Here is an 8719-nt window from a genome sequence, read left to right as displayed (position 1 = left end):
CTCACTCCTGTATTTACAGTCCCCTTTCTCGTTGTGTCACCTAGGGCTAAGAAAGGTAAGACCGCATGCATCTCGACGCATTCCAGAAAGCATTAACATGTAAGGACTTAGGCATAGAGTGCAGCGTTAGACTTGGTATTTGTGTCTTTGCATCATGGTCATGCAAGTCTACAACAGCTTGCTCTCGTGATCCTTCAACCCACTGCTTCAGGTCTTGCCATAGGGTGGAATGCTACCTAAGCAGGTCTCCTAGGCTCAGCGTCATAGGGGTGGTTACTAGCGTGGTAAGGAGGTCATTGGATGCTCGTCTTTCTCCTATTTTGGATTGTCCTAGCCAATGGCCATGATTGATTTGTTGGCCTATAGCATCAAGGCTTTGCCTAAGCGGTACTGCTTGCGGCGCAGTCGTATCTCTCGATTTTGGTTGAGGGGGTGAGACTGGCGTGCTTATGCTAGAGAGATCTTTGATCTCGTCCTCTAGGATGGGCTCAGCATCTTTTAGGTGCTCTTGGGCCTCTTTTACCCATTCCTTCACTTTCTTGATAGCCTCTAGTTGGCGCTTCAGATGCGGGCATTCCCCTACCTTAGCACTTCCCTTTTCATCCGTCTTAAGAGCTGAGGTTTCTACCTCTGTGTCAGTGACCTTCTTTCTAGCAAGCAGAGTTGTGGCACTCTCAGTTCTCAGCATGATCTTAGCTTTGGGTTTCTTCTTTCTCTGTCTACGACTCTTCTTCTCGATCGAGGTTGCATCGAGGTTGCTAGGACGTGGTCATGATATGCCGGCCTACTTCGTGTGTGCTTGGGTCATGACACGCAATGGGATAGGTGTGGACTCCCCATCGAGGTTCTGAATGCCGAACAACCCCAATGGGACAAATGGCACGTTGGCTGAACTTGAGGATAGTTTTCACTTGGGACAGTCAATGAAGAGATGAGTGATTCCGCACTCAGGGCACCTTAGGTTTGCCTTGTCTCTATTTGGTTGCTCACTTTCAAGACAACGTGATGAGACGTGCCCTGGGGATGACCACAAGTCATGATTGGATCTGCGCCTACCCTCCTAGGCCTCTACCTCGGCCTCTTCCTAATGCCATCATCGGTACTGGTTGATAGTCCATAAGGACTGCATTGCCCTCGTCGTCGTGTGAGATGTATAAGTATACGTAAGTCTCTTCTTCATTTGGATCCTTCAAGTACTAAGCTAGAGCGTCACTCGGTGGATGGGTCACATAGGGACCAGGCAGTCTAGGTATGCCTATAGGGTTTATGTCCATTCTAGGAACATCCTGTTTAACATCGTTAGGCACAGGAAGGGCCAATGGGACACCCCTTCTGAAGAATTGTTGGGGTCTGCTCGCTAGATATGGCTAGCTGTATGGTTGTGAGTATGGAAGTCTTCTCGGTAATCTGCAATGTGCGACATCGTGACAAATCTACCGCAATTAGCGCAAGGTCGTGACCTAGGGTCTGGACACTCAGACGGCAAGTGGTTTCCGCCACAGTACATGCATTGGACATGTGGGCACGTTGGTCATCTCAACATATCCTGTAGTTTGGCTATCTCCATTTTTACCTCAGCCAAGTCTTGGTTTATCTCAATGGCTTTCCCATTGTCTTGGGCCATTGGACCTGATCGTTCACTAGAGGCTGACACTATCTTTGAACTCTGCGAGTTGGTCTCTTCTGAAATTGAGCTCGTGGAGCTCCGCTCTTTCAGCTGGTCATCTACTGAAATGGCCTCTTCAAACACCCTAGCTAGCGAGTCTCACTGCAAGCTCGAGTTGCTTGCCAAGGCCTTGTACAGCTCCTACTCCGTATTCCACTGATAAATAAGGTGGACACCGCTCTTTTGGTAGGTCGTTTGCCCATGGGGATTCTCTTGAAGAGGCTCCTCACATGGGTGACATAGTCCCGGATGTCCTCTTTCTCTTTTTGCTTAACATTCATTAGTCTTACTAGCAGATTGTCAGAGTATCCGGGCTCGGAGAATCTCTTGATGAAGAGGTTTTTGAGACCATTAAAGTCCACTCATTCTCCGACATCTAGACTCGTGTACCAAGTCCTACCCTTGTCGCCTAAGCAAAGCCTGAATGCTTGAGAGTGTTGAGTCAAGTTGATGAGGCCGTTGGCCTCGCAGACTTGCTCAAATTGCTCTAAAAAGCTGTGTGGATCATCGTGGGGTTGGTACTTGTTGAGTTGCTTTGCAACAATTGGGATTTTAGGCTGGCCCTTAGAGCCTTGGTTTGCTCCTAATCCTGCTAGTAATGATGTCGCTAGTGCTGTAGCCAGGGGCGGAGTGATGGATTTGGATGGATCGAGGGCCGAATGGAAATTGTGGGCCGAGTGTGTTGCTCGGACGGGCCGAGTTGTCATGGCAGAGGGCCAAATGGGAAGCTCGGACAAGATGACTCAAATGGGGTGATTTGGACGGGCCGAGGAGATTCACTCAGATGGTGGGCCGAGGGGATCTATTTGGACGGGCCGAGGCATGCGGGCCGAGGGCCGAGTTTCGATGTGAGCAACTTTTGGCTGAGTTCATTTGTTCGGATGGGCTGAATTGACTAGTGGGCCGAGTTGGCCGAGAGTAAGTGGGGCCAAGGGCCGTAACTGGGACTCGGCCCAGGAATCGGCCACTCGGACGGGCTGAACGACGTATGATGATGGCAGTGAAGGCACTAATTTGCTCAAATCTTGGGACACATGCAACCATATCACACAAGAGCTTCCAGATCAGTACCAATGCATAAGGGGAAGGGCTTGATATACCTGGAATGCGCGGTAGACTCCTTGGCAGCAAGATTGAATCAAATCTTCAAGGGCTCTCTCTCTCTCTCTCTCTCTCTCAATGTCAAGGTATGAAATGAGCTCTTCCTTGACCTCTTGACTCTTAAACCCCCCGTGTGAAGGGTTTGATGTCCCCAATCACTCATTTGCCGACATTAAACATCCCAAGCACTATTTTTCCCCATTTTTACATGATTTGTGTCCTATTTTGCCTTGTTTTACAGCAGCAAACCTTATACTTTTCCAATCCGATTTCCTAATCCTAACCTATGCTAAATGCAACAAAGATCAAAGGAAAAAAATTTGAAATGATTTCTCCATATTTTCCAATCATCAAACCCACAAAATAACCCAAAAATACTTACTTTTTTTGAAGATAAAAAAACCCAACCTTCCTATCTATCTCAAGCTCTGTTTCGGGGATGAATCCCTTACTTCGATGCTCGATATGAGGCGTGCAAGTGCTCAAGCTTGAATTTGTTGGTCCTGGCACAATGGAACCAAAATGTAGTGGGAGCTCATGCCCAACCACCAAGACCCATGGACCACTTATTGTTTCAATCGTTTCAAGCGAGCTCTCATGGCTATCTCTCACCTAACCGACGCGACGTCAATCCTCTCGGGGTGTAGTGAGCTTACCTTGATGCTGAAATGAGTTGCCTCCTCCCTCGCACACGCTAGTAGCTCCACAATCCTAGATGCTAACTCAAGCATCCTCAAGCCTCCTCCATCTCCAAGCTCCATCACCATAGCTGTGCGTGCAAGAAAAGAGAAGAGAAGAGAAGAGAGAAGAAGAGAGAAGAGGAGACGGTGTCCCTTACTCCCACATACTTACTCACTCCCTCACACTCTCACACTCCCTCACTCCCTCTCTCAAGAGCACACACACAAGCAAGGTGAAGAGAAGAAGAGAGGACTCTTGTTAGCCACACACCAAAGAATGAGCTTCCATTTACTTTTTGAACTTTATATACAAGCCCTAAAATCCCATAGGCACCCATCCCTTTTTACATGACCGGCCATTGTGGCAAGGTCCCTTTTTCTAATTCCCTTTTCTTGGTTCATGCCCTAAGTCTATACCTGTCTATTCTTTTACAAATGGCACAAGAGGGAGCCTGGCGCTCTTTTACAAGAGTTTTTAGAGTTTTTTGAGGCGCCTTTCATTTAAAACTGCACTTTTTGCCTCAGCTTAGCTTTAGGGGCTGCCTGTACACCTTTGCTCTTTTTCCATCCTTTTTCCACTTTTTCCTTCATTTTTTCGCCATCTTGAATTGAGGTTAACAATGAGGCACTCCTTGATGGATCCAGATCTTAAGTGTTTATCTCATTGCCCAATGATTACCTCAGGGATGTAGTGAAGGATACCTTCTTCGTCTATGGGGGAAAGTTCTTTGACATAGTCCACTAAGGTGCCAATGAAGGGCTTTAGCTAGTTGACATGAAACACATTGTGAATCTTGGTGGTAGGATGAAGTTTTAATTGATAGACCAATTCACCAACTCTCTTAGGATCCGATAGGAGCCATAGAAATGATGGACCAGCTTGTTACTACTACCTTCTTTGAGAGTGGAGTAACATGACTTAAGCACTTTCAAGAGGACCAGCTCCCCCTCTTGGAATTCCAAATGCCTTCTTTTCTTATCAGTATAGAGTTTCATGTGAGCTTGTGCCTTTTGAAGATTCACCTTGCATTGATGAAGTAGGGCTTGCATGTGATCCAACTCAGCTTTGCTCTGAGGGTTGATCTTATCATTGAATAAGACTATAGGAAGGGGAACCTTATACCCATATAATGCCTCAAAAGGGGAAACCCCAATGCTAGAGTGGGTGGAGTTGTTATATGCGAATTCAGCCAAGTGGAGTCACATATCTCAGCTATGTTGTATTTCATGGAAAAAGTGTTGTAAGTATGTCTCAAGCCATTTATTTACACTTTCAATTTAGCTATCTGTTTGGGGGTGGTATGCAGAGGATGGAGCAAGATTAGTGCACATAGACGTGAAAACTGCCTACCAAAAGCTGCTCATAAAATTGGCATCCTGATCATGCACTATGACTTGTGGTAATCCATGCAACTTGAAGACATACTTCATAAATTGAGTGGCCATTTGAGAGGCAATGAATTGTGTCTTAGTAGAGATAAAGTGGGTTACTTTGGTTAGGCGATCAACTACCATGTATATACTGTTCTTTCTTTCTTTGTAATACAGAGTCCTATGATAAAGTCCATGGTGATATGTGTCACAGAGTCCTATGATAAAGTCCATGGTGATATGTGTCCATTTTCCTTTAGGAATAAGCAAGGGTTGTAAGAGGATAGTGAGCCTAAGAGTGTTGTCCTTGTTCTATTGGCATGGAACACATTTGGTCACAAAATCCTTGACATCGCTCCATAAGCCTTTCCAATGAAAGCTGTTAGCAATCCTATCATATGTTTTGAAAACATTCAAGTGACTAGCGGTGGGGCAGTAATGCATCTCTTCCATGATATTCAATGTAAAATGAGAAATGTAATTCAAGGTGGCAGAAAAATGAAGGAAAAAGCGAAAAAAGGATGGAAAAAGAGCAAAGGCATAGAGGTGGCCCCTAAAGCTAAGCTGAGGCAAAAAGCACAATTTTATATCAAAGGCGCCTCAAAAAACTCAAAAAAATCTTGTAAAAGAGCACCAGACTCCCTCTTGTGCCATTTGTAAAAGAATAGACGGGTATAGGCTTAGGGCATGAAGTAAGAAGAGGGAATTAGAAAAAGAGACCTTGCCACAATGGCCGGTCATGTAAAAAGGGATGGGTGCTCATGGGATTTTAGGGCTTGTATATAAAGTTCAAAAAGTAAATGGAAGCTCATTCTTTGGTGTGTGGCTAACAAGAGTCCTCTCTTCTTCTCTTCTTCTCTTTACTTTCTTTGTGTGTGTGCTCTTGAGAGAGGGAGTGTGAGAGTGTGAGGGTGTGAGTGAGTGTGTGGGAGTGAGGGATCAAGAGGGTGAAGCTCATCACCATCTCCTCTTCTCTCTTCTTCTCTCTTCTCTTCTCTTTTCTCGCGTGCACGACTATGGTGGATGAAACTTGGAGATGGAGGAGGCTTGAGGATGCTTGAGCTAGCATCTAGGATCGTGGAGCTACCGGCGTGTGCGAGAGAGGAGGCAACTCATTTCAGCATCAAGGTAAGCTCACTACACCCCAAGAGGATTGACGGCGTGTTGGCCAGGTGAGAGATAGCCATGAGAGCTCGCTTGAAACACTTGAAACAATAAGCGGTTTGTGGGTCTTGACGGCTGAGCATGAGCTCCCACTACAACTCCTCATCTTCATTATTACCTAAACCTTTGACCATATTGACTATTTCAGCTACAACTGGTTGGCAGTATGGGGTAGGTGGGGCAACACTGGTCAAGAAGGCCATCACCTTGTGCTGATTCATGATAATGCCCAAAGGTCATAGCCATTATTGATTGACCATCCTCACTAGGAATGGGTTTGGTTCCCAATCCATCAATCCTAGTTGTTGGCAAGTTGTCAATATGATGTTATTTACCCCTAATTTGCTGTTGAGTAGAAAGTTCTAGATGATCTAGTCCTTGCACCAAACATGAATTGTTAGAATGGTTGGATGAGATAGGGGACCTATTGGGACTAGTTATTGTTGGGGATATTTTGAATAGTACTTCCTAGGGCCAATGTCTTAGAATCAACTAAGAACCATTTAGGGGCTCAAAATCAAGACTATGGCTTATAGATAGAGGGATCAAGCTTACCTCCCCCTTGTCTCTCATTCCCTTTGAACCAAGTGTGATGATTAGTCTACTCTTAGTATTCACTATTTATAATGTGATATTTCTAGGCTAGGTTCTAAAAAGCTATTAGAGACTTCTAGGTCATGGGATCCCTTATGCTGGTCTTCATGGGTCAGAGCCAGGATATAGAGCACTTCAGTGCATCAGATGTTCTTGGAGATAGTACACATGAAGAAAACAAAGAATTTTAACAACAAAAGAGATGGAGATGCTTCTAGCCTTGGACAAAGTAGTGGTACATCTCACTCTTGAGGAAAGAAGGAAGATGAAAGTGAGCATAGATCCATTTCCAAGCCCATTAGAAAACCCGGTGAAACAAATAAATAGGTATGATTTGATCAAGGACCTGGACACATTCCATCCAAACCTAACAATTTGTCAATTGTTGATGTTGTTCCCCATCTACCATAAAATATTCAAAAGCATTTAGACCAAAAGATAGGCTAAGGATTGCCAACCCAGTTTCTACATCAAAAGAAAATAAAGCTCTAGAGCCAATGAAAGAAGTGGATATGGCTAAAGCCTTCATGGATTTGGGCACTCTAGAGATTGGCATATAGATTGAGGGTTGCTACATTGCAAGTGTATTGATTGATGGAGGTTCCTTAGTAAATATGATGAGAGATGTGATGATGAAGGACTTGGGACTATAGATGTATCAATTGATGGAGTTTCCTTAAATATAATGATAGATGTGATGATGAAGGAGTTGGGATTGCAAGGCATGTGGTTGACACAATGGCTGATTCAACTAGTAGATCAAAGAAGAATAAGCCTTAAGGCATTCTTCCCTAAGTTAAGACTCCTTGGCTAGAAGAGATTACTAGTTCACTTATTTGGTGGTGAAGCCTAATTCTTATGGGACTGCTTACCCATTGCTGTTAGGAAGACTACAATTGTTTGAAGCTAGGGTATAGACTAATTGGTTCAAAGGAAACTTAACACAAGACAGAGGACTAAATAAAGTAGTAGTGAAGTTGTAGAGTTCACAAAAGGGAAAGGACCCAAGAAGCCATAAAACAAATATTTCCAAAGAAAACCAAGGCACAGTTCCTGATAGTGGGCACTGAGAGTCAACTCCCAAAGGAAAGAAAGTCTCTATCAATGGGTGAATACCTTATGCCTTAGCCAAGAGTAATATCATAAATTAGTTTGGACATTGAGATAGAAGCATGAATGTACTATTCTCTGTGCTATATGGCCACCTTGGAGGTGCAAAAAAATGAAGAATTAGAAACAAAGAGCTTGTTCTTCTCTTACCAAGCCCCTCCATAAGTAGAGACATAATCCGAAAAGGAAGATTAAGAAAGTGGAGATCAAGAATATGACAATAATAAAGAGGAAGAATCTATCCAAGTAGAAGAGGATACAAATAATGATGAAGTCACAATGGCCTCAGAAGCTGAAGATCCCATGATTTTGGATGGAATGACAATGGTCCCCTTCGGGTTTGATCAATGGATCTTGAACTATGTATATGGCATACAATGAGTGGATTAAGTAGTCAGATTTCTTTTACCTATGGCTTGTATCACACCTTAATCAACCCTTTACATGAAAGGGCAATGATGATTCCTTGCACGAATAAGCACCAATCCCCCAAAAGCAAGGGAGTTTAGATGGTCCATGTTATGTAGCATTTTTAGATGCCTCATCAGAGGATGAATCATCTAACCAAGAAGCGATTCTATTTAAGGCACAATTAAAAAAAACCCTAATCCCAATTTAGGCCCTAGTAGTGTCAGAAGTATTGTAACCCAATGTAATAGAAGTTGGTTCCATTGGAGCATAAGATGGAGAGGCAAATTGTGTGGGTCACATTCATAAGAGATATGGAAGGTGAAAAGTAATTAACCTTTGTTGATATAGATTGGAGTGAGCGTCATCTCAAAGTGGATAACAACCTTCAAGATGAAGAGCTATTGATCTTAGACAACCTATTAAAGGAAACTTTTTATGTGTTTGCATGGTCATACAAGGATTTGAAGGGAATTGATCCCATTATATGTTAGCATCATATCAACCTAAAGCGTGATGCGAAGCCATTAAGGCAATATTGACATAGGATGAATCTGAACTATTCTACCTTAGTAAAAATAGAGATGTTGAAGCTTCTAGAATATAAGTAATTCATTTATATTGT

The sequence above is a fragment of the Lygodium microphyllum genome, chromosome 7, assembly GCF_053477565.2.
Source record: "Lygodium microphyllum isolate KBCC chromosome 7, Lygodium_microphyllum_v1.1.10, whole genome shotgun sequence".
NCBI classification, from domain to species: Eukaryota; Viridiplantae; Streptophyta; class Polypodiopsida; order Schizaeales; family Lygodiaceae; genus Lygodium; species Lygodium microphyllum.
The sequence above is the reverse complement of the archived record's forward strand: the minus strand, read 5'-3'. Positions refer to the sequence as shown.